The sequence below is a fragment of the Macaca nemestrina genome, chromosome 18 (genome assembly GCF_043159975.1).
Source record: "Macaca nemestrina isolate mMacNem1 chromosome 18, mMacNem.hap1, whole genome shotgun sequence".
In the NCBI taxonomy this organism is placed as follows: Eukaryota; Metazoa; Chordata; class Mammalia; order Primates; family Cercopithecidae; genus Macaca; species Macaca nemestrina.
In genome coordinates, this window is record NC_092142.1 from 11,007,578 (window position 1) to 11,035,036 (window position 27,459).

The following is a 27,459-nucleotide window of genomic DNA, read 5'->3' on the forward strand; positions in this document are numbered from 1 at the left end:
ACAAAAATTAGCCGGGCATGGTGGCAGGCACCTGTAATCCCAGCCTACTCGGGGGACCGAGGCAGGAGAATTGCTTGAACCTGGGAGGTGGAGGTTGCAGTGAGCAGAGATCACGCCGTCACACTCCAGCCTGGGGGACAAGAGGGAGACTTCATCTCAGGAAAAAAAAAAAAAATGGGTTAGAAACCCTGAGAAGCCGCTTCGGGTACCCTCTAGTCACCGGGGCACTGTGGACATGGAAGACGGGCCAGTACTATGGTTAGTTTTGTTCTGAATCTCCAATAGCCATTAGAGTTGCCTGTCAGTGCTCAGCAGGAAGAAAGCAAAGGAAGGGGAGTGAGGGAGAGGAAGAGGGAGAGGAAGGGAAGGAGGAAGGCAGGCCTTTCAGATTGACAGAGACTGTTCATCTAAAACAATCTCTAAGCCAATCTCTAAGCCAGTTTCATTTAATCTGGGTTTTTCCATAATATATATATGTATGTATGTATTCAAACAGACCCAGAGTTTACCTTCTTAGTAATTAAGAAGGTAATTACTAAGAAGGTAAACTCTGGATCTGTATGTATTTTCCATTATTAGTAGTATTATTTTGACATGGAGTCCCGCTCTGTCGCCCAGGCTGGAGCCCAGGTAGCGGCATGATCTGGGCTCACTGCAAACTCCGTCCCCCAAGTTCAAGTGATTCTCCTGCCTCAGTCTGTCAAGTAGCTGGGATTACAGGCACCTGCTGCCTCACCTAGTTGATTTTTGTATTTTTAGTACAGATGGGGTTTTGCCATGTTGGCCAGGCTTTTCTCAAACTCCTGACCTCAAGTGATCCACCTGCCTCAGCCTCACAAAGTGCTGGGATTACAGGCGTGAGCCACCACACCCAGTCTGTTTTTTTGTTTTGTTTTGTTTTGTTTTTTAACAAATCCAGAGTTTACCCTCTTAGCAACTAAATCAGTGAATAAAGAAGGAAGAAGGGAAGGAAACAAGAATGCAAGGAGGGAGGGAGGGGAGGGAGAGGGAGAAAGGGGAGAGGAAGGGAGGGAGAAAACAAGGCAGGAAGGCAAGAAGGAAAACAAGTTTTTATCTGTCAAAATATTTTTCCCAATACGATGTCACTGTTGTATCCTACAATTTATGAAAATGCAGATCTCAGGGAGACGCAGGCAAAAGCCTGCTGAGGTCTGAGAATGTTCTACATCTTGATCTGAAGGTTGCACAGATATAAACATAGATGAAAATTCATCTTCAAAATCCATCAAGCTGTGAGCTTTACTGACTGTTATGCCTCAACAGAAAATTCAATGAAAATCAGAAAAAGTCAAATACAAGGCACGATTGGTGAAATGTCAACATTTGTGTTGGGTATATGAAAGTCTTTCATTTATTTTATTTTTTTGAGAAAGGGTCTTGCTCTGTCACTCAGGCTGGAGTGGAGTTGCGCAATCACAGCTCGCCACAGCCTTGACCTACCGGGCTCAAATGAGCTTCCCGCCTCAGTCTCACAAGTAGCAGGGACTACAGTCACACACCACCACACCTGGCTAATTGTTTAGTTTTTTTTCAAGAGATGAGGTCTCGCTATGTTGCTCAGACTGGTCTCAAACTCCTGGGCTCAAGCAGCCATCATGCCTCAGCCTCCCAAAGTACTGGGATTACAGGTGTGGTCCACAGCACCTGCTGCGAGTCTTTGATATGATTCTCTCTTCTTCTGTGTACTGGAAACTTTCCACAACAGAAAATAAAAGAATGAGAGCATGAACAAAGAATAGGCTCAAAAGTCTATGCATTTATTCCAGAAGGAACCCGTCCTTGCGCACTTGGCCAACCACAAACACACCCAGAACTGAGACACTGGCACTAAACGATGTCACATCCCCATGACTGAAACATCCACTCTCCGCCCTATTGTCACCCAGTGGCCCTCGACCTGTGAGCAGTTCTGCTGGTCACGGTGTCCCTCTCCTATGACAAGGCCCTTTGAGGACAAGCTGTCCTGACACCCCTTCCCAGACTCAGCAGAACACAATGGCGAGGTTGCATGTGCTCAGTCCCTGAGAAGCCTAGAAATGATGCAGTGATGTCCTGCCATGATGGCCTCCACCGCTCAGAAGGATATGCCCGAGCAACTGATGACCATGAAGAGTTCAATTTCATTTTCCCAGAGACTCTATACCACCTAGAGAAGCCATTCATCAGCTCCACCAGGAACATCTTCATGGGGTCACTGCTGGAGATGCACCTGCTCTTCCATACAAGGGCATCTGCTTTGTGAATGTGATTGCTACCTTGATACAAGACCATGGGAAGTCAACATCTTTGAGCATTTCTACCCTGTTCACGTAATTAATGAAGAGGATAATTCAAAGAAACAACCAGTGAAGCCCTACTTGAAAGTTCATCATCAAAACCATGGGGGTTTCGGGAAAGAGACAGACAAGACTATGATGTAAAACAAAAAGTACTATCTGCAAGTGACGTGGGGTAATTCATTCAACATTTGTTCAATACCGTCTACCTTTTCCATTTTAGACTAGAGATAAGTGATAATGATTTACAACTGAAGGGTCCCAAACGCACCTTCAAATCAAACTCAAGTTTGGGTGCAGTGGCTCACACCTGGAATCCCAACATTTTGGGAGGCCAAGGTGGCAGAATTGCTTGAACCCAGGAGTTTGAGACTAGCCTGGGCAACATACCAACATACCTTATCTCCACAAAAGAATTTTAAAAGTTAGCCAGGCATGGTGGCGCAAGTCTGTAGTCCCAATTACCTGGGAGGCTGAGGCTGGAGGACTGTTTGAGCCCAGGAGTTCAAGGTTGCAGTGAGCTATGATTGCACCATGGCACTCCAGCCCAGATAACAGAGCAAGACCCTATCTCCAAAAAACAAAAAACAAAAAACTCAAACAGTTGTACATTCCAATATATTCTCCATCCACACACGCACACACTAGAGGCAGATTGGGAATAATAGGAGTGCTGAATTGGAAACTAGACCACCAGGGGCCAAATCTTGGTATCACCACTATACCTATAAGACCTATACCTATAAGACCTTGGGCATCCATGTCCTTATGTGGAGGTGATAAAAGTGTCCACACAGTAAGTGTGTGACAAGAATAATATGGAATACTGCATGTACAGCTTTCCAAGAGTCCCTAGCACATACTAAGTGCTCATCAGAGGCCAGCTATTCCAATGATCACACTCTATTTTTTTTTTTTTTTTTTTTTTTGAGATGGAGTCTTGCTCTGTTGCCCAGGCTGGAGAGCAGTGGCTGGATCTCAGCTCACTGCAAGCTCTGCCTCCCGGGTTTACGCCATTCTCCTGCCTCAGCCTCCCGAGTAGCTGGGACTACAGGCGCCCGCCACCTCGCCCAGCTAGTTTTTTGTATTTTTAGTAGAGACGGGGTTTCACCATGTTAGCCAGGATGGTCTCAATCTCCTGACCTTGTGATCCGCCCGTCTCAGCCTCCCAAAGTGCTGGGATTACAGGCTTGAGCCACCACGCCCGGGCCTATTTTTCAAATTTGAGACCAATACATTGAAATACCATTGTTTCCAAGAAGCCTCATCCCATCCTCCCAATTGAAACAAATCACATCTCTGGCATAAGCAAAGGTTTGTGTCTCCACTAACACACCTCAGACAGACTGGTTCACAGCAGGGTAGGTTGGGTCCCCCAATCAGAGTGTGAGCCACTCCGGGGGAGGGTCCAGGCCCACCTGTCCCCTTCTGTGTCCCCTCTGCATCCTAGCGCCTGCTCCCAGATCTGCCTTGGGACTGGAGGCTGGCACTGCCTCACAGTCTGATCTCCCGCCAGCCCACCCCTAAAGCTTACGCATGCTTCTTTCTTCTTTTTCTTCCTCCTCTTCCTCCTCCTCAGTCTTTCTCTGCCTCCTTCTCCTTCCTTCTCTTCCTCCTTCTCCTTCTCTTCCTCCTCCTCCTCCTCCTTTTTCTTTCTCTTTTTCTCCTTCCTTCCTTCCTTCCTTCCCTCCCTCCTCTTCCCCCCGTCTTCCCCTCCTCCTCCTCTGTGGCACAGGGTCTCTGTTGCTCGGATTAAAGAGCAACGGTGGGATCATGGCTTACTGCAACCTCTGCCTCCCAGGCTCCAGGGATCCTCTCACCTCAGCTTCCTCAGTAGCTGGGACTACAGGTGCATGCCACCACACTCAGTTAACTTTCTTTTTATATTTTTAGAGAGGGTGTCTTGCTATGTTGCCCAGGCCTGTCTCAAACTCCTGACCTAAAGTGATCCTGCTGCCTCGACCTCTTGAAGCACTGAGAATACAGCCATGCGAGCCACCATGACTGGCTTGTACATGACTTTTTAAAACACAGATTTTTTTTTTTAAAGCTTTATAGCTTTGAGGTAGAGTTGATATATAATAAATTACACATGTTTAATGTTTACAATTAGCTGAGTTTCGACTTATGTATATACCCATGAAACCATCACCATAATCAAGATAATGAATGAATCCATCACTCCCCAAGGTTTCTGTATACCTGTTTATAATCCCTCCCTCCTACCCTAGGCAACCACTGATCACAGATAAACACTTCTGTCACAATGCATTAGTTTGCCTTTCTAGCATCAGAATCTGACTCTCTCTCTCTCTCTCTCTCTATATATATATATATATTTTTTTTTTTTTTTTGGAGGGGGGTGGGTCTGGTTTCTTTCATTCAGCATAATTACTTTGAGAATTATTCATGTTGTTGTATGTATCAGTGATCTGTTTCATTTCATTGCACAATATTCCACTGCATAGCTACACCACAATTTTCTTTCTTTTTTTTTTTTTTTTGAAACGGAGTCTCGCTTTGTCGCCTAGACTGGAATGCAGTGGCACAATCTCGGCTCACTGCAAGCTCCGCCTCCCGGGTTCATGCCATTCTCCTGCCTCAGCCTCCTGAGCAGCTGGGACTACAGGCGCCTGCCACCACACCCGGCTAATTTTTTGTATTTTTAGTAGAGACGGGGTTTCACCGTGTTAGCCAGGATGGTCTCGATCTCCTGACCTCGTGATCTGCCCGACTCGGCCTCCCAAAGTGCTGGGATTACAGGCGTGAGCCACCGTGCCTGGCCGACACCACAATTTTCATCCAGCCACCTGTTGATGGACATGTGGGTTGTTTCCACTTTGGGGCTATTACAAATAAGAGCTGCTATGAGCATTTGTATTTGAGTCTCTGGGGAGATATGTACTTTCATCTCTTTTGGGTAAATGCCTAGGAGTGGAATAGCTGGATCATAGACTAGGTCAATGTTTCACTTTTTAAGAAATTGTCAAAGTTTTCCCCCAAGTTTCCAGTTTTCATTCCCACCAGCAGTATTCAAGAGTGCCAGTTGCTCCACACCTTCGCCAGTACTTAGTGTGGTCAGTCTTTTTAATTTCAGCTGTTCTTGTGAATGTAGTGGTATATTATGGTTTTCATTTGCATTGTGCTTGTCTCTTTGAAGAGCAGGTCTTCAGAGAAGCATGTGGATTAGCCCAGGTGGTACAGGTGGACAGGTGGATTGGGGTGGGGCCTGAGGGGTGGGCATCAGAGATATTAACCGAAAGAGGCTCCTATCCCTACACTCTCCTCCCATGGTCCGCAAGCACCAACCACTGAGATGTTGCAGCCAAGAGGGACCTGGTATTTCCAAGGGAGAGGAAAATACCACTCCTCATCTCCCAATACACTTGGGTGATTATCAGCAGGCACTAGAAACCCCTAGATTCCCCCAGACCCCACCATGTTTGGAGTTGGGCATTAATATCACATAGAGGCCTGACGTGGTAGCTCATGACTATAATTGCAGCACTCTGGGAGGATGAGGTGGGAGGATTACTTGAGTCCAGGAGTTTGAGACCAGCCTGGGCAACATAGTGAGACCTTGTCTCTACAAAAAATAGACAAAATTAGCCAGGTATGGTGATGCATGCCTGTAGTCCCAGCTACAAGGGAGGCTGAGGCAGGAGCATCACTTGAGCAGGGGAGATCGAGCCTGCAGTGAACTGAGATCATGCCACTGCACCCCAGCCTGGGTGACAGAGTGAGACACTGTCTAAAAAAAAAATAAATAATCACACGAAAGGAGGAGAAAGGGATCCTGTCCCTTGAATGTCTCAACTGGAATTAGGCAAAGCCTTCAAAACTTCTAGCACAAGAAACAAGCTCTGAAGAAGCTCAGTTCAGGCAATTCCTTGAAATCTTTCTTCCTGTTAAAAGCTAAGGGGCTGGCCACAGGCTGTCAGGGCCGAGAAATGACAGAGCTACTGACATTCACCCAAACCAATCTGGATTGTCATGCCCCCGGCCAAACCTCTTGCTGTATGAGTGCATGACACATGTCTTATCTTTTGTGTTCTGGAGCTTTGATATCTGAGGCCTTGCTGACCCTACAGGCACTGGCCCTCCCAGGGTTAGCCAGTTCCTAGAGATAAGCAGACAAGTCACCCTGGAGCACACTCTTCAAATGCAAAGCAACCAACCTACAGCCCACAGTCCGACCACTTCCTTTACTGGGCATTCACTGTCCACCAGGCCACCGTACACCTGCTCTAATCACCCCAGGCCAGGTACTATTCAACTAGGGACAGTCCCTATTCCCCAGAGCCCATTGAAATGATCCTAATTAGCCATTCCTAAGCCTCTTACCCTGCCCCACCCTGTCCTTCCCACGGAAACCATAACAAAGTCTCCTGCCCACAATTCTCCCCCTCCCTCCCTCCTTCCTGAGCCACCCCAGTGCTCCCCCTGTGGACCCCTGTGGTGTGGAATGCCCCCTCTTCTTGGGAACTGTCTTTTCAATGGTGATCATCTGTTGATCTGTTGCCCTTAGTCTGGCTTCTTTTACTTAGCCTATTGTAAGAATCATTCATATTGTTGTGTCACTGGTCTGTTTCACTTTACTGTTCAATATTCTACCGTCGAAGTAAACCAGGGACAGAAAGTTAAACACCGCATGCTCTCACTCATATGTGAATCTAAAGTGTTGATCTCATAGAAGTAAATGGTAGAACAGAGGATACTACAGGCCTGGAAGGGGAAGGGAAAGGGCGGGGGATAGAGAGTGAGTTCTTAAAGGATGCAAAGTTACAGCGAGGTGGGAGGAATAAGTTCCAGTGTTTTATGCCACTGTAGGATGACTATGACATAAGCTCCAAATAGCTAGAAGGAGGATAGTGGATGTTCCCAACACAAAGAAATGATGTTTGATATGATGGAAATGCAAGTTACCCTGATCACTACACATGGTGTGCATCAAAACATATGCACAATTATTGTGTCAATTTAAAAAATAAAATAAAGGCTGGGCACAGTGGCTCACGCCTGTAATCCCTGCACTTTGGGATGCCAAGGCAGGAGAATCACTTGAGACCAGGAGTTTGAGACCAGCCTGGGTAACACAGTGAGACACCATCTCTAAAAAAAAAAAAAAAAAAAAAATTATCTGGGCCTGGTAGCTCATGTCTATAGTCCTAGCTACTCAGAAGACTGAGGTGAGAGGATGGCTTGAGCCCATGAGTTTGAGGCTCTAGTGAGCTGTGATGGCAGCACTGCACTGCAGGCTGGGTGACAGAGCGAGACTCTGTCTCTTTTTTTTTTTTTTTGAGACAGTCTCGCTCTGTCGCCCAGGCTGGAGTGCAGTGGCGCCATCTCGGCTCACTACAAGCTCTGCCTCCTGGGTTCATGCCATTCTCCTGCCTCAGCCTCCTGAGCAGCTGGGACTACAGGTGCCTGCCACCACACCTGGCTAATTTTTTGTATTTTTAGTAGAGACGGGGTTTCACCGGGTTAGCCAGGATGGTCTTCATCTCCTGACCTTGCGATCCGCCCGCCTTGGTCTCCCAAAGTACTGAGATTAGAGGTGTGAGCCACCGCGCCCGGCCCCATCTCTTAAAAAAAAAAAAAAAAGGAAAAGTAAAATATAAAAATATTTAAAAATTTGCTGTATGATTATACCTCAAAATTTCCACTAATACACTGTGTTTTAACACAATGAGGCTGGCTCTTCACATAATATTCATGATATAACCTGTGCTGTCCAACATGAGGCCAAGGGTCACACATGGCTGTTAAGCATTTCAATGTGGCTAGTGCAAATCGAGATGAGCCGTAAGTGAGCCGTAAGCATATAACATGCACCAGGTTTTGAAGACTTAGCACAAGAAAATTGTTATAAAATATCTCTGTAGTAATTTTTACATTGACAACATGTAAAAATAACACTTTGGTATATTATAAAAGTATTATGTATTACATAAAACATATTAAAATCAATTTCCTGCTGGGCGGGGTGGCTCACGCCTGTTTTACCAGCACTTTGGAAGGCCGAGACAGGTGGATGACCTGAGGTCAGAAGTTCCAGACCAACCCAGTCCACATGATGAAACCCCGTCTCTACTAAAGAAAGAAAAAAATTAGCCGGGTCTGGTGGTGGGTGCCTGTAATCCCAACTACTGGGGAGGCTGAGGCAGGAGAATCGCTTGAACTCGGGAGGAGGAGGTTGCAGTGAGCCGAGGTCGCTCCACTGTACTCCAGACTGGGCAACAAGAGCAAAACTCTGTCTCAAAAAATAAATAAAATAAAATAAAATAAATTTCAGTTTTTTGCTTTTTCAAGCAGCTACTAGGCACTTTAAAGTTACACAAGGGGCTTGCATTGTATTTCTATTGGACAGCGCTAGTCGAGACCCTGCTGAGCACTTTTCAGTTTATGAAGTCCTTTCCCATCTTTTACGTCATTTGATACCCACAACGGCCCTGTGAGAAAGCTAGTCAGTGGCTACTATCCCCACTGCACATATGAAGTCAACTGAGGCCCAGAGAAGGGCAGTAAACAGCTCAGGGCATCATCAGAGGTGGACATGAGCCTTGAAACCCTAAAGTCATTTTTCCCCGAGTGGCGTTCACAGACCCCCACATCGGAATCTTCCAGAAGGGCTTATTATCTATGCGGATCCTTGAGCCTTACATACTTACTGCATCTAAATCTCACCTCCCCAGGTCCTTGTTTAAATGTCACCTCCAAAGAAAGAGCCTCCCTGTTACTCTATTAAAAATGGACGGCCACCTCTATCACTCCACCCCTCACCTGGCTTCCCCCTTCCTTCCTGGATCTATTTGTCTATGTGGATTGATTTGTCTCCAGACCCTATGGGGTCACCAGGAAATTGCTTCCTCACTAGAACATATGCTGTCAGAAATCAGGGGCTGTGTTTTGTTCACGCTGTTCTCCCATCGCCTAGAACAGTGTTTGGTGCAGCATTAGGGTTACCAGTTAAACTATAGGACTCCTAGTTAAAATTGAATTTCACATAAACAGCAAAGCACTTTCTCATGTATGTTCTATAACGGACTGTCTGAATGTTTGTGTTCCCCCAAAATTCCTATATCGAAACCTTAATCTGTCCCAATGTGTTGGAGGTGGGGCCTCTGAGAGGTGATTAGGTGAGAAGAGGAGCTCTCGTGAATGGGATGAGTGCCTTTATAAGAGGCCAAAGAGCTACGTTGCTCTCTGCCAGGTGAAGAATAAACAAAGGCTGTCTACGACCCGGAAGAGGGCCCTCACCAGAACCCGCTCATGCTGGCACCGTGACCTTGAACTTTCAGCCTCCAGAACTGTGAGAAATAAATTTCGCTGTTTACAAGCCACCTAGCCTATGGTACTTGGTTATAGTAGCATGAATGCACGGAGGCAAGCCCCAGTTATTGCATGAGACATGCTGATGTTAAAACACAATTTGTAGGTCAGGCACAGTGGCTCATACCTATAATCCTAACACTTTGGGAGGCTGAGGTGGGAGGATTGCTTGAGCCCAGGAGTTCGAGATCAGCCTGGGAAACATGGTGAAAACCCATCTCCACAAAAAATACAAAAAAATTAGTCAGGTGTAGTGGTATGCACCTGTGGTCCCAGCTACTCAGGAGGCTTAGGTGGGAGGATTAGCCTGACCCCAGGAGGTGAAGGCTGCAGTGAACCATGATGCACCACTGCACTCCAGCCTGGGCAGCAGAGCAAGATCCTGTCTCGAAAAATAATAATAATTTGACCGGGCGCAGCGGTTCACACCTGTAATCCCAGCACTTTGGGAGGCCAAGGCAGGCTGATCACCTGAGGTCAGGAGTTCAAAACCAGCCTGGCCAACATGATAAAACCCCGCCTCTACTAAAAATACAAAAATTGGCCAGGCATGTTGGCAGGCACCTGTAATTCCAGCTACTGGGAGGCGGAGACAGGAACATCGCTTGAACCTGGGAGGCAGAGGTTGCAGGGAGCCAAGATCACACCATTGCACTGGGCTGCAAGGCTGGGCAACAAGAGTGAAACTCTGTCTCAAAAAAATACATAAAATAAAATAAAAATAATTTGTCGGTCGGCCATGGTGCCTTTGTGCCTGTAATCCCAGCACTTTGGGGGGTTGCTGAGGTGGGAGAATTGCTTGAGCCCAGGAGTTTGAGACCAGCCTGGGCAATATAGTGAGACCCCATCCCTATAAAAAAAAATGAAAAATTGGTCAGGCATATAGTGCACATCTGTAGTCCCAGCTACTTGGGGGGCTGAGGAAGGACTGCTTGAGCCCAGAAGGTCGAGGTTGCACTGAGCTATGATCACAACACTGTACTACATTCTAGCCTGGGCAAAAGAGTAAGACTCTGGCTCAAAGAAAAAAAAAAATTTTGTTGATCTGACATTCAAGTTTAAATGGACATCCTGTATTTGTCTTTGCTAAATCTGGAAACCCTACTTACCGTAGTAGCTCAATAAACATTAATTGAATGAATGAATCACAGTGGGATCTGGAAGTCTAGATTTTTAACCAGCTTCCCCCCAGTGACTCTTATGCACACTCAAATTTGGGAACAACCTGCCCTCCAAATTATAGAGTCCTGCCCATCTCAGCTTTTAAGATAGGGGAAAACTGATTACACAGTAAATTGCTCCTGAACAAGGTGGGATTGCAAGTATAACACCCAGTCCCTGCCTTCAAGGATTTTACAATCACTTTGTTTTTTTCCTTTCTCATAAGCTGTAAAACATTCACACATCTTCATACGCAGGAATGACTGTTTTAGTGAGGTTGGGTCCATACCCTATGGACACCAAGAAATTGCTTAAAACAGAATTTTTTCAAAGAATAAAAGTCCTGGCTTCTCTATTAGCTTACGAAAAAATCCAGAAAAAACAGATAGCAGTTTGCTCCCTAAAGACGACAAAAGGATGCCTGTTTCCTACTGGTGGAGTCAAGACAGGAAGCTGGGTTATGGGAGGCAGGGAGGCCCAGCCTCCTCCGGAGCCCACCTAGGAAGGAGGCCGGCCCCTCACCTGGTCCTCCGTGAGCCACAGCAACTCAGCCCACACGCAGGTTAAACATTATCCCATGAGAATGTTCTGTGCCCAGCGAGTGAGTGGCATATAAACACTCAATGGGGGAACACCTCTCTTGGAAGCCCTGGGGATTTTCTTCAGAAACCTTCCCCTTGTGGGGGCAGTGGGTGGGATGTACAACCCTTAGAATGCACCACTTCAGCCCAGCGCAGAAGAAAATGAAGCCTTATATAGATGAAAAATGCTTCTTGGTGCCACTTTGCCCAGTGTTTGCCCTGTCATGGAAAACAGCCCCTACCATCTAGGCGTCCTTACTTGAAGAGCCTATTGCTGGGGTGGAGAGGACATTACTGAGAGTTCAGCGGGTGATAAGAAGCTGCCAGTGGGCTGGGCGTGGTGGTGCACACCAGTAGTCCCAGCTACTCAGGAGGCTGAGCAGGAGGATCGCTTAAGCCTGGGATGTCGAGGCTGCAGTGAGCTGTGATCACGCCACTGCACTCTACCCTGGGTGACAGAGTGGGACCCTGTCTCAAAATAAAATAAAATAAAATAAAAAGCAGCAGCTGCCTGTGGTACGCACCGGCCCTGCCTCACCCTGAGCCCATCCAGGGCAGCTCCCAGGATGCTCCTCTCCACCAATAGGTGCTGCTGCTAGAGAAATCTAGAGATGCCACAGGCCAGTGACCTGAGCCCAATTTGTCTCTTTCTTTGTTCACTTTTTCCACTCCCTGGTCACCATGCTCAGGGCTCAGCCAGCCTCTGATGGAGACCTGAAACTTTACAAAAGGCCTGTCTCCTGGGTCTGGGAAAGGAAGAGCTAATACTCATTCATAAGCTCAATCCTTTCTTCATTCATTCATTCATTTATTCATTCACTCATTCAGAGTCATTGATTCATGTGTCAACGTAACAAATGTTCATTGAGCACCAACTTAGTGCAAAGCACTGTTCCAGGCGGTGGATCCAGCAGTAAGCAGAACAGCTGGAAAACCCTGTCCTTGTGGAGTGGACATTCGGGTGGACTTTACACTCTGTTTGCTTTTTATGCAACAAACACTTGTTAAGCGTATATGAGTGCATGCTACAAGTGAGACAAATGGTCACTTCCAGCATCACAGGAACTCAAGTCCCTTCCACCTCCTGTTAAAAACATTTATTAGATGCCTTTGATGTACAGCACATGGATGGGGGACAGGGCCACAAAAAGAGGCACCATGTTAGTTCTCCTGGAATTCCTGTGTAAGCAGAGGAACAAGGGCACAGCCACACACGACCATTTCTCAAGTGTTTACTCCAGGCCGGGTCCTGCGCCAAGACTCTCACATGAATCATCTCATTATAGGACCAAACCAATCCTATGCAGAAGGTTCTAGCAACATTCCCTGGCTTTTATTTTTATTTTATTTATCTTTTTTTTTTTTTTTTGAGACGAAGTCTCGCTCTGTCGCCCAGGCTGGAGTGCAGTGGCCGGATCTCAGCTCACTGCAACCTCCACCTCCTGGGTTCAAGTGATTCTCCTGCCTCAGCCTCCTGAGTAGCTGGGACACAGGCGTCTGCCACCACATCTGGCTAATTTTTGTATTTATTTATTTTTTTAGTAGAGACACGGTTTCGCCATGTTGGCCACGCTGGTCTCAAACTCCCGGCCTCAAATGATCCGCCTATTTCGGCCTCCCGAAGTGCTGGGATTACAGGCATGAGCCACCGCACCCTGCCTGTATTCCCTGGTTTTTAGATGAGAGAAGTGAGACAGTTACCACCTTGTCAGTTTTTTTTCAAACCCGCTGACCATTTCCAGGCATGAGGCCCCACGTGGTGCCAGCCTATCTTTGTCTCTCTAGCCCTTGGCCATGTTGCATGGTTCACAAACAGCAGCTTCAGCATGGAGCAGTTTCTGCAGGCCACAGGCTCAGACTGCATTTGAATGGTTGGCTCTGCTTTCCTTATATTTATTTTCTAGCTACCCTCAGGTTACAGCAAGTGCTGATGGTTTTCCATTTATTGAAGTGACCTGAAGTTTCTCTTTGATTTTCATTTTTAATTATATTTATTTTTAGAGACAAGGTCTCTGTCTGTTTTCCAGGCTGGAGTGCAATGGCAGGATCACGGCTCACTGCAACCTTAAACTCCTGGGCTCAAGTGATCCTCCTGCCTCAGCCTCCTGAGTAACGGGTGCTACAGGTACATGCCACCGTACTTGGCTATTTTTTTATTTTTATTTTGTTTGTAGAAATTGGGTCTCACTATGTTGCCCAGGCTGGAGTGCAGTGGCACTATCGTATCTCACTGCAGCCTAGAACTCCTGGCCTCAAGTGATGTTCCCAACCCAGCCTCCTATGTAGCTGGCATTACAAGTGTGTGCCACCATGCCTGGCTAATTTTTTGTAGAGATGGGGTCTTGCTATGTTGCCCAGGCTGGTCTTGAACTCCTAGCCTCAAGCCATCCTCCTGCCTCAGCCTCCCAAAGTTCTGGAATTATAGGCATAAGCCAATGCACCCAGTTGTGTCTCTTTTAAATAACATTTTTTTTTTTAATTTTCTTTTTCTTTTTAACACAGGGTCTCTTACCCAGGCTGGAGTGAAGTGGCACCATTTTTCCTCACTGCAGCCTCGACCTTCTAGGCCTCAAATGATCCTCCCACCTCAGCCTCCTGAGTAGCCAGGACTACAGACATACACCACCATATTCAGCTAGTTTTAGTGTTTTTTTGTAGAGACTGGGTCTCGCCTTGTTGCCCAGGCTGCTCTCGAACTCTGGGGCTCAAGTGATCCTCCCACACCGGCCTCCTAAAGTGCTGGGATTACAAGTATGAGCCACTGCACTCGGTCTATTTTTTGAAATTTTTAGGTGACTCAATTTAAATAGAAATACACAGTCAGTAATGGTCCAGGTGGCACATGAATACGGTAAAATTGAGAATATGGCACTCCTGCACTTGGTACATAGATAACACAGGTGAAAGAGAATTGAAGCAGAGCTAGGAGGAGGACACTGAGGGGCAAAGACCACTGCAGAGCCTGTTCCCACCCCATATCCTTCCCAGGTTGAGACTGGAACTGACATCTGCCTGTTTCTCCACCACCCACACCCCGTTCTACTTTCTTCCTCCCCCTGTTGTCCCCTCCTCCTCCCCCCACCATTTCTTTTTTTATTTTTATTTTTATTTTTGAGACTAAGTCTTGCTCTGTTGCCCACACTGGAGTTCAGTGGCACAATCTCAGCTTACTGCAACCTCTGCTTCCCGGGTTCAAGCAATTCTCCTGCCTCTGACTCCCTGGTAGCTAGGATTACAAGTGTGTGCCACAAGGCCTGGATAATTTTTGTATTTTTAGTGGAGACAGGGTTTCACCATGTTGGCCAAGCAGGTCTTGAACTCCTGACCTCAGGTGATCTGCCCACCTTGGCCTCCCAAAGTGCTGGGATTACAGGTGTGAGCCACTGCGAGTGGTCCCCCTCCCATTTCTTTACAGGGCCTGTCTGCAGGTTGTCCAGAATTGGCTTCCCTAGAACCTATCAATGACTCACACCCAACGTAAATCTGTCCATGTGGGTGTGCCCTCTGCCAAAAAACATGCCCCTTAACATCTTGTCCAGACTCTTTCACTCAAGGCCAGGGTCATCTTCATTAGAAGGGAGGAAATCTGGCCAGGTAGGTGGCTCATACCTGTAATCCCAGCACTTTGGGATGCCAAGGCAGGTGGATCACCTGAGGTCAGGAGTTTGAGACCAGCCTGGCCAACATGGTGATACCCAGTCTCTACTAAAAATACAAAAATTAGCCAGGCGTGGTGGTGTGAGCCTGTAATCCCAGCTACTCATGAGGCTGAGGCACGAGAATTGCTTGAACCTGGGAGGCAGAGGTTACAGTGAGCCGAGATTGGGGCATTGCAGTCCAGCCTGGGTGACAGAGTAAGATTCCAACTAAAAAAAAAAAAAAAAAAAAAAGCCACACCCACTCTGTCTGGGGGGCAGCCCCTGCTTGTGCACTAGAAACACTGGGGCACCATGAGAGCTTCCAGAAGTTTGAGGAATGGGACTCCCAACGCCGGAGAGGCAGATGGCTGCATGGGCTGGCCAGGGGCAGGGGCTGGAGACAAAGCAGGTTGAAGCTTCATGCTGAGGAAGAAGCCCAGGGGACCTTCATCCCAAGCTGGAGGGACAGTTTAGCGACATGGTCTTTCTACAGGGCAATCCAATGCAACAAGATCAAATAGGGGAGCTGTCCCTCCACCTGGGATGTACCTCCCCAGGTATCCACATGCCTTATTCTCCCACCTCCTTCAGGCTATGCCTAAAAAGCCAAGAAGCCCTTCCCTGACATCCCAGTTTAAATCGCAGCCCTAAACCAGCCAGCACCCCCAATCGCCTGCTCCCCGGCTTCATTTTCTCTCTAGCCCTTATCCCTGACATACTGTACGTTTTACTCATTAATTTTGTCGTTAATTCCCCTAACCAAAAAGCAAGCTTTTCCTCTGGGAAGGGGTTTTGGTCTGTTTTGCTCACTTCTGAATTCCCAGTACCTACATGGGATCAATGTCAGTAACACAGTAAATAATAATGATGATGATGATATGCAACACTTAGCATACTGCTATTGTGTACCAGGCACTTTTCCAAGGACTTTGCATATATTAATCAATTAGTAGGTGCTCAGTGAACACTGTCTCTCTGGATGGATAAATACACACCATGGGGTGTGTGTTTAAGACAAGAGTACACAATCGGGTGCGGTGGCTCACACCTGTAATCCCAGTACTTTGGGAGGCCAAGGCGGGAGGATCACCTGAGATCAGGGATTCGAGACTAGCATGACCAACATGGCGAAACCCCATCTCTACTAAAAATACAAAAAGAAAAAAAATAGCCAGGTGTGGTGGTGGGCGCCTGTAATCCAAGCTACTTGAGAGACTGAGGCAGGAGAATCACTTGAACCCGGGAGGCAGAGGTTGCAGTGAGCCAAGATGGCACGAATGCACTCCAGCCTGGGCAATAGAGCAAGACTCCAAAAAATGAAAAAGAGGAGAAGCATTGGCACCAGACTGTCTGAATCCCAGCTCCAGCATATCCAAGCTGGGTGTCCTTGGCCAATGTCCTACCCTCTCTGAGCCTTTCCACTACAGCAGGGGTCATAATCATTCCTAGTCCATGGGCTGGAGGCGAGGTTTAGTGAGACAATCCAGCAACGTGATTAGCACAGGGCCTGGGAGAAGGAACTCTTGAAAACCTTAGCAGGTATGGACCCCTTCACTGCCTTGGCACACAGAGCTGGCAGACGCAGACACTTCTCTGTTCACAGAGCAAAGGTGGCACGCAGCTCTTCCCACAGCGCATGCTTTTCTCCCACACAATCTGAAAAATGCCAAAGGAAAGTCCTGCTCCTCTCCCCACCTGCCCTCCCACCCTCTCCAGGACAGGTAGAACGATCCCCTATAGACACAGGCAGAGACGCACACACACTGTACCCTCTCCAGGCCAGGTAGAACAATCCCTTTTATACACAGGCAGAGACGCACACACCCCCCCAACCTCCCCAGGTCAGGTAGAATGATCTGTTATATACACAGGCAGAGACACACACACGCACAGACAGAGCTGGCATCTCTCTGCCCATCCCCCAAGCTCTGAGGGGCTCCCCCACTGCAGGCCCCCTCCGCCGGGATGTTAACCTTCCTGTTCCCACGAAGCTGGAGGAATCTGGGGAAAAGAGGCTTCTGGGGCACAGCCTGGCATATCCTAGTGGCTGGGTGAGGCTGCTGGGGATTGGCTCAGGGGGTCACCCCATGGGAGGAGTCCTGGCATCCTGTGTCTGGCAGCCAGCCCTGCCTTCCCCGCCCAGCCCTGCCTGGGAACTGGAACTCTGGTGGGAAGAGGGCGGTGGAGTAGAGGACTCACCTCACTCCCTTTCCCGCCCAAACTCTGTGCTCTGCATATAGCAGGCTGCCTGCCAGTGGAGATGAGGCGAGCCTGGGGAGCAGGAGTCCTAAGCCTCCCACGTGCTATACACCTGGGGACAGGTTACTTCACCTTCCTGAGCCTCTCTATAGTTGCACAGATGTAGGTTCAATTCCACCTCCTGCTGTGTGACCTTGCATGGATCACAACCTCTCCGTGCCTCATGCAATCTGCACTCAACAACAATTGAGCCCTTTCTAGCTGCCAGACACTGTGTAGGGCACTTGTTCTTTTGTCTATAAAAACTGGCTTAATAATAACTTGCCTGGCCAGGTGTGGTGGCCCATGCCTGTAATCCCAACACGTTGGGAGGCCAAGGCGGGCAGATCACTTGAGGTTAGGAGTTTGAGACCAGCCTGGTCAACATGGCAAAACCCCGTCTCTACTAAAAATACAAAAATTAGCCAGGTGTGGTGGCGGGTGCCTGTAATCTCAGCTACTTGGGAGGCTGAGGCAGGAGAGTCGCATGAACCTGGGAGGCAGAAGTTGCAGTGAGCCGAGACTGACCTATGTCACTCCAGCCTGGGGAATAAGAGTGAAACTCTGTCTCAAAAAAATAAAAACAAAAACACTTGCCCACAAGGTTACTGGGGGGACTAAGTAAAACTGTGTGTGTGTGCACGTGTGTGTGTGTGTGTGGTGGCTGCTCTATTATTTTTTTGAGAGAGGTTCTCACCCCATTGTCCAGGCTGAAGTGCGGTGGCAGTATTACGGCTCACTGCAACCTCAACATCCCAGGCTCAAGGGATCCTCCCACTTCAACCTCCCAAGTTGCTGGAACTACAGGCACATGCTACCACACCCAGGTAATTTTTGTGTTTTTCATAGAGATGAGGTTTTGCCACGTTGGCCAGGCTGATCTCAAACTCCTGGGCTCAAGCAATCCACCCACCTCAGCCTCCCAAAGTGCTGGGATTACAGATGTGAGCCACTGCACCCAGCCAGTGGTTAATTTTATATGTCAATTTGACTGGCTTGACTGGGTTAATTGTATATGTTAATTTAAAGGGATACCCAGGTAGCTAGCTGGTAAACCATTATTTTGAGGGGTGTCTGTGAAGGTGTTTCTGGAACAAACTAATATTTGAATGGATGAACTCAGTGGCCATGTCCAATGTGGGCAAGCATCACCCAACCCACTGAGGGTCCGAATAGAACAAAAAGGTAGAGGAAGGGTGAATTCGCTCTCTCTGCTTTAGCTGGGACATCCACCTTCTCCTTCCCTTGGATATCAGAGTTGCTGGTTCAGACTCAGACTGAGGCTTACAGCCTCAGCCCCTGACTCCTAGACCTTAGGACTGGAACTGAATGACACTACCAGGTTACCCAGGTCTCCAGCATGCACACTGCAGGATGTGGGCCTTCTCAACTCCATAACCTCACAAGCCAATTCCTATAATAAATCTCCTCTCAGATATATTTCTGTACATCCTATTGCTTCTGTTTCTCTGGAGACCCCTAAAACAGTGTGTACATTGCTTAGTCCAGTGTCTGCCACCATGCCATGGACTGTCCTGCTCCCCACCCTCCCTTCCCCAACCCCCCACAGTCCGTGATGAGATTTTTCATTTGGGATCATTGTGTGTGTGTGTGTTTTTTAATGTAAGACAACAGGAAATTCAGATTCGCTTGAAAGAATTTGTCTTGGCAGGCAACTTAAATTCTGTAATGCAGGAAGAGAGATTTACTGCTGGAGAAATAACTACCTTTCCCAAAAAAAAAATTGAGGACTAAATTTATCCTTCAAGAATTGTTATCTCTTTTACATATACACAAATGCTGAACGGGTAACTCGAAAGCCGATTACATAAAAAATGTTGCCTTTACAAACAGCCTCCAACCATATTTACACATTCTTATTGCTCCCAGTCTAAATGGAGGGAGTGTAGTCCATTGGAAAAAGTAGGCCTTCAGAACCCAGCAGAACTCCTGAGTTCCAATCCCAGTTCCACTACTTACCCCCTATTCAACCTTGTACAAATTACCTAATCTCTCTAAACCTCAGTATTTTTTTTAATTATGAAATATTTTTAATGCCTGCCATATAGGATTATTGTGAGGGTTATGTAAGATTATATATGTTTATATGTGGGTGGCATTGTGGCTACTTGACACACAGAAAGGGCCATATTAATACCCATTTTCTCTTAACCTGTGGAACACTATAAAAGACTACATTTCCCAGGCTCCCTTGTAGCTCCAGGCCATGTGACTAATTCCAGCCAGTAGAAAGGAATCAAAATGTTGTCCAGGACTCTTGGGAAGTCTCTTTTAAAAGGGGGTGGTTGTGCCCTTCTCTTTCTCGGGTATCTTCCTGCTAGCTCAAACTTAAGATGTGATGGTGGAGCTCCAGCAGCCCCCTTGGACCATGAGATCTAAGTGTGAAAAATAAATGCTTGGATGGTGAAGTGGAAAAATAGCAGCCTGGGCATCTGATAACACCATGAAGCCAACTTGCCAACCCAAGATTTATTTTATGTGAGAGGAAAGTAGACTTCTAACTTACTTAAATTGGTGCTATTTGAGGTTTTCTATTACGTGTGGCTGAACCTAATCCCAAATGAGTTGTCATATATGACCAAAGAGTTCATAGCAAATCATCCCTGATGAGGGTATCTTGACCTCAGCACTACTGACATTTTGATAGACTCTTTGATAAAATTTGTGGAGGAGGCCGTCCTGTGCGTTGAAGGATGTTTAGCAGCATCCCTGGTCTCTACCCACTAGATACCAGTAGTACTCGCTTCCAGCGTGACAACCAAAATCATCTCCAGACATTGCCAACTACCCCCTAGAAGAAAAAATTGCTCCGTGTTGAGAACCACTGCCTTTGATTTATTTATTTTTATTTTTATTTTTTGAGAGTCCTGCTCATCACTTAGGCTGGAATGCAGTGGCGTGATCTCAGCTCCCTGCAATCTATGCCTCCTGGGCCCAAGCAATTCTCCCACCTCAGCTTCCTGAGTACCTGGGACTAGAGGCATGTGCCACCACGCCCAGCTAATTATTCTTATTTTTTGTTGCCCAGGGTGGCCTCTAACTCCTGGGCTCAAGCAATCCACCCACCTTGGCCTCCCAAAGTGCTGGGATGACAAGTGTGAGCCATCGTGCCCAGCCACCTTGATTTATTTGCTGAGAAAGTTGGAAGCCAAAGAGGTAAGGCCTATGGAAGTGAACCCCTAGAAATGAACAAACACCTGAGATATAATAAACTGATAAGAGGAAAAGGTAATCAAAGGCACAAACATTTGGGTTATACAGATCTCTCCAGAAAAGTATTCAACTGGGTACATGCAAATTATTTTTTGTTTTGTTTTTGAAACAGTGTCTTGGCTTTGTTGCCCAGGCTGGAGTACAATGGTGCAATCACTCCTCACTACAGCCTCAATCTCCTGGGCTCAAGAGGCCCCCCTGCCTCAGCCTCCTGAGTAGCTGGGACTACAGATGCACACCACCATGCCTGACTAATTTATTATTTTGTGTCGAGATGAGGTCTTGCTAGATTGCCCAAGCTGGTCTTGAACTCCTGGGCTCAAGTGATCCCCCCACTTCAGCCTCCCAAAGTGCTGGGATTACAGGTCTGAGTCATTGCGCCCAGCCTACCTTTTTGACTTGAAGTTCAAGCCTAGACTCAGATTCATGGACAATTAGTTGTATATAAAGCCAAAAATTAGGGCTGCCTTTTTTTTTTTTTTTTTTTTTGAGACAGTTTCACTCTTGTTGCCCAGGCTGGAGTGCAGTGGCGCGATCTCGGCTCACTGCAACCTCTGCCTGCCAGGTTCAAGTGATTCTCCTGCCTCAGCCTTCTGAGTAGCTGGAATTACAGGCGTGCACCACCATGCCCAGCCAATTTTTTTGTATATTTAGTAGAAATGGGGTTTCACCATGTTGGCCAGGCTGGTCTCAAGCTCCCGTCCTCAGGTGATCCACCTGCCTCAGCCTTCCAAAGTGCTAGGATTACAGGCGTGGGCCACCATGCCCAGCCTAGAGCTGCTTTTAAACAACTGTATTTAGGATAGGAATCAATAGGATAAGACAGTAGAGAAATAGGAGTGAAGCCAATGCTGTAACCAATGACTTCCAAAGTGATTTTAAGTGGTAAATGATAACATAAGTCACATTGTAGGAAAGTCATTCCCCTTTCAATTTTTTCAACATCTTTATTGAGATACAATTTACCAAAAAGTTCACCCACTTAAAATGTACTGTGGTTTTCAGTATAGTTACAGTTGTCCAGCCATCACTATAATCTAATTTAGAACATTTTCATTACCCACCCACAAAAGAAAGTTTGTATCCCCTGTCTTTGAATCTGATTATTGTCTTGTAATCTAAATGAAAGAGATGACAATTCTAAGTGTTGACTAGGATGCAGAGAAACTGGACCACTTATATGCAGCTGGTGGAAGTCAATATTTGTCAACTTCTGGAAAGCCGTTTGACAGAACCTACTGAAGTTGAAGATACACCCACTCTATGAGCCAGGGATTCCATTCCTGGGAACGCCCATGAGAAAGGAGTCCATATGTCCACCAAAAGACTTGTGCAAGAATGTTCATAACAACTTAAACATCTGTCATCAGGAGGATGGATCATTTGAGGAATAGTCCCACAATAGACTACTATCCAGCAGTAAAAAAAGAACTTCTAACACACACACAACAATACAATGGATGACCCTCACCGATATTATATTGAGTGGAAGCAGCCAAGCACCAAGCAAAGAACATATTGCATGATTCCATCAACATGAATTTCAAGACCAGGCAAATCTAATGGCTGGTGATAGAAGTAAGAATGACGGCTCCTTTGGGAGAGGGTGTAGACTGGGAGGGGGCAAGAGGGGGGCTCCTGCAACTAGAAATGTCCTAGGCTTTGATCTGGAACAGGGTTTCCCAACCTCATCACCTATTGACATTTAGGGTCAGATTTTTTTTTTTTTTTTTTTTTTGAGACAGAGTCATTCTGTCACCCAGGCTGGAGTGCAGTGGTGCCATCTCAACTCACTGCAACCTCTGCCTCCCGGGTTCAAGCAATCATTGTACCTCAGCCCCCTGAGTACCTGGGATTACAGGCATGCACCACCACACCCGGCTAATTTTTGTATTTTTAATAGAGATGGGGTTTCACCATGTTGGTCAGGCTGGTCTCAAACCTCTGGCCTCAAGTGATCCACCCACCTCAGTCTCCCAAAGTGCTAGAATTACAGATGTGAGCCACGGTGCCTGGTCTGGGACCAGATAATTCTGTGTGTGGCATCTGTCCTGTGCATTGAAGGATGTTTAGTAGCATCCCTGGCCTCTACCCACTAAATGCCAGTAGCATCCAGCCCGCAAGTTGTGACAACCACATTGCTAAATATCCCCTGAGGGGCATAATCACCCCATGACTGACAGCCACTGAACTAGGTACTGGTTACACATGTGCACACACATGTAAAAATCAAATTCAAGCTGTACACAGATTAATGCAGTCAATTGTCACATGTACCTGATGAACATGTACAACTATGTCCCCATAATAACTAAACATTTTTTTAAATTTGAAGATTAATACAGTTGTGTTCTTTGCTGTGTTATATGTCAGTTTGTTTGTTTATTTATTTATTTATTTATTTATTTTGAGACGGAGCCTCGCTCTGTCGCCCAGGCTAGAGCGCAGTGGCGCCATCTCGGCTCACTGCAAGCTCCGCCTCCCGGGTTCACATCATTCTCCTGCCTCAGCCTCCCAAGTAGCTGGGACTACAGTCGCCCGCCACCACGCCTGGCTAATTTTTTGTATTTTTAGTAGAGACAGGGTTTCACCATGTTAGCCAGGAAGATCTCAACCTCCTGACCTTGTGATCTGCCCACCTCGACCTCCCAAAGTGCTGGGATTACGGGCATGAGCCACCACGCCCAGCAATACCTCACTTTAAAAAAAAGTTTTAATAAGGCAACTGCAGAGAAAACAAATCAATGGTTTACATTCAAGATAAGAAGACCATGAAAGGCCTGTATGCTCATTATTAGTGTTACGATAGCTTAAAGGTGAAAGGTGAATGGGTGAAGTTTGGGGAGGATAGATTTCAATGGACACAGGTTTTTCTTCTGGGGTGACGGAAATGGAACTGGGTAGAGATGGTGGTTGTACAATATTATGAATACTAAATGGCAGCGAATTGTTCACTTTAAAGTAGTTAATTTTATGTTATGTGAATTTCACCTTAATAAAGGAAAAAACTCATTTTTGTCTCCACCACCCCCAATACCTATTACTATTTTAATTTAAAAGGAATCCACCTTCAGAAGCATTTAATCCAGTTCCCTGGATATCACAGGCAACATTGTGAGACATCAGGGCAACGTGATGAGGTCACAGATGGAGAGAAGCAGATCCCCAGACCTCCGGTATGGGCTCCAATTTAACGCCCCCCCCACCCCAGCCTAGCCTCCATCAACCCACTTATTCCAGTGTAAGGGGTCAAGACAGGGGTTGCCTGTGTGATGGAAAAGGGCTCTCCACAGTCTTTGGAATGTGGCTCAGAAAAAAGCCTGCCCAAGGCAGGTGGCAGGTGGCTCCTTGGGCCACATGCCCCCACCTTTGGCTGACCAAAGGTTTTCGTGTTAAGTAACTCCCCCCACCCCACCCCCACCTGCTGGCAGAATTCTGTGCAGGGCGTCCTGGAGGTAGAAACCCTAGGTAGGAAGTCAGGAGGCCCAGGTTCCCATCTCAGCCCTAACACAAACCAACTATGGGGCCCAGACTCCCACTCAGAACCCCTGACTGCTCTGAGCCGCTATCTCCTCATCCGGGAAACAGAGACTGGCCAGGTAATGTTCTCTAAGAATTCCATCTTCAAATTCCCACACATGCCTGGAGCCACTTCCTTCAAAAGCTAGTCTGAGAATGTTACCAGCAGGAGTGCAAGGGTGTGTGTGTGTGTGTCTGTTTTTATTTATTTTTTTGAAGATGGAGTCTTGCTCTGTTGCCCAGGCTGGAGTGTAGTGGCACAATCTCGGCTCACTATAACCTCCACCTCCTGGGTTCAAGAGATTCTCCTGCCTCAGCCTCCTGAGTAGCTGGGACTACAGGCCCACACCATCACACCTGGCTGATTTTTGTATTTTTAGTAGAGACAGGGTTTTGCCATGTTGGCCAGGCTGGTCTCGAACTCCTGACCTCAAGTGATTGACCCACCTTGGCCTCCCAAAGTGTTGGGATACAGACGTGAGCCACTATGCCTGGCTGTGTTTTGTTTTTACTTCTTCAAGTCCATCCTCTTTAAATTGCTGCAAGTCTCAATATACAGCTTTATGATCTCTGTTGAAACTACTCAACTTGGCCTTTCTAGCACAAAAGCAGCCGCAGACAACAAGAAAATGTATTGGGCATGGCTGTGCTCCAATAAAACTATTTATAAAAATAGGTTGCAGGGTGGGGATTTGGCCCTTGGGGCTGTGAGTTTGCAACCGCTGTTATAAACTATTCCAGGGGAAATCATGATCCCCGAAAGCCGCCCATCTCATACAAGTCTGCTGCTCCTCTGGGGTTTCTGTGTTCAGAGAACAATTTCTCCAGTGCCTCGCTACTCAAAGTGTGGTCCATGGACCAGCATCTTTGGACTTGAAGAGCTTGTTAGAAACCCAGGCCCCACCCCAGATCTCAGCACAGAATCCACATTTTTACAAACTCCCAAGCTATTCATGTGCATAGTAAAGCTTTAAAGCAAGAGAAAGACATGATTATGTTTGTAGTTTTATGCAGATCTCTCTGGCTGCCATTTGGAGGACGGACAGAGGGGACAATCTGGATAAGCTGAGAGACAGGAAGACTCACACCTAGGCAGTGTGGACAATTGCAGAAGGAATGAGGTCACCAGAGTATCCAGAAGTTGAAGTAGGAAGGACTTGAGAACTTATGGAATGTGTGGAGTGAGGAGAGGCCAGTGGTATTCGGGTTCCAGTGTGCCCACCTCACTACCATCCAGAGGAACCTTCTAGAAGAGAGGTTGGGGAGCCACCAGCCACTGCCAAGCGTGTGGCCTTGGAAAATCACCAAATCTCTCTGAGCCTCAGTTTCCCCATGTGTATAAAGAGGATGATAATAACACCTATCCCAGAAGATGACTTCTAGGTTGGATCTAGGTAACCCGTGTAATGTGTTCAGCCCTGCGGCCAGCATATAGCAAGCCTTCCAGAGCCCTGGGTCCCTCAGCCTCCACACTATCTATCCTTCCATCTGCCTAGCCATCTACCTATCTACTATCTTTTTTCCTTTCTGTCTTTTTAAATTAAACCTTAATGCCAGCAGATCAGGGTTTCTTAGCCTTAGCACTATTGACATTTGAGGCTGGGTGATTCTCCATGGTGGGGGGTGGGGACTGTCCTGTGCACTGTGGGATGTTTGGCAGCATCCTTGGCCTCTACTCACTGGACGCCAATCATCAGTAGCACGCACCGCCATTTGTGACAACTAAATGTCTTCAGACATTGCCAAATGCCCCTGGGGGAAATGGAGGCAAATCACCTTGTTTGAGAACTACTGCTTTAGATGTTGACCTGTTATTGTTATCATTAGGCTGGGTAGCGGGGGAAGCATCCCTATTAACCTGAAGCCCAGAATCTAGAGCTGGACTTGTGGCATTCTAATAAGTTAGCAACAACAAGGAGGGGGCCCCAGGTTGGGGAGAACAATTGTTCTGAGAGACGGTTAACCACAAACAACTCACTTGCACAGCATTCTGTTCCCAAATACTTTGTTCTGCACGTACCCCCAGCAGCACAACTCTGTAAAACTTCCTTCCAGCTCCTGCCTCTTTGCAGACAGCCCCTTCTGTGCTGTGCTACCCATTGCTTTCTTGCAACGTATCCTTGTACTTTCTCCAATACATCTGCCTTTCTTTACCCATGACCATCTTGGTAAATTCTTTTACCACCCACAACACTGGCCCCAGTCAGTTGCACCCATGACAGGACCACCTGGAGTAAAATCACAGCTCTGCCATTTCCTAGTTGGAGTGGTTAGTGGTGGAGACTTCAGGTAAATCACTTTTTGTGATGAGTCCTCAGTTTCCTCATCTGTAAAATAGGTCTAATAATAACCCCTTCTTCATGGGAGGGAAAGATCAGCTCACCTAAGTAAAGCATTCAGTAAGGCTAATATGTCTTTTGTTGTTACAGTAAGTTATCTTCTTCCTTCTCCTTCTGCTTGCAGCAGGATGGAAAACTCGATTATGATCACCCACTCTCACCTCCTGTAGAGGAGAAGCCAGAAGCAAATCTCCACTCTACCCACCCACCCACTCACCCTCAACCCTACACCCAGAATATGGAAAGGGTTGAGGTCAGCACTGGGAATGGTCTCCGGCCATGCATGGGGTGTGAAAGGCAATTACCAGGTCTGCCTCAGATAAAACCAACCTCGGCTCGGTGGATAAGTGTGCTGATAGTCCTGGCTGGACTAGAAATCCACCCAGCAGCTCTGAAAGCAGAGATATGTTTGGCAGGGTTGTTCGCCATGTAAAACTATCTGCCTGTGTCTTGTGACAGTGGAGAAAGCCTCTAAGGCCAAGAAATTATTTTTGATGTGGAAGGGAAAAAAAAATGGATTTAGCAGTTCCAGCCAGCTTTAGGCTTCTGGATGTTTTGTGCAACCTTGCAAATTTATTGTTTTCCAAAGTGCACGAAGCCAAGGAGTTTCCAAGGAGATGCTTAGCTCAGTGCAGATCCCCAGCTCAGGAAGGGGGAAGGCAGCTTGAAATCCTTTTCTGGTCAAATGGTGGAAGATTCTCAAGTTCAGCCAAATTCAGGAGCAAGGAGAGAGAGAAAGAGGAGAAGAGCACTCTGGAGGGACCTGGCCAGGGATTCAGAACATGAACGTCCCAGAGCTGGGACTCTCAACCCTCTTGACATTTGGGCCCAGATATATCTCAGCTGTGGGGACTGTCCTGTGCATTGGGAGCTGTTTAGCACAGCATCCTTGGTCTCTACCCACTAAATGTTAATAGCATTCTCCACCCCCAGCAGTTGTAACAACCAAAAATGTCTCCAGACATTGGCAAATGCCAGTGGGGTGCAAATTCACCCTGGTTGGGAACCAGTACTCCAGGAGATAAATGTTGAGCAGGTCCTGCTCACAGCTGTTTCTGTCAAGTGGTGGCCCAGCTGCTTTCAGAAAATGTCAAGCCAACACATGCATCAGCTGTTGAGA

General features: G+C 47.0%; 1 protein-coding gene across 1 annotated transcript in view; it reads right to left on the bottom strand.

The window, feature by feature from the left end:
* LOC105467781 (tektin 5) overlaps positions 1-27,459 on the bottom strand; it is a 66,936-nt gene that overhangs the window by 9,313 nt on the left and 30,164 nt on the right. The window lies entirely within an intron of this gene.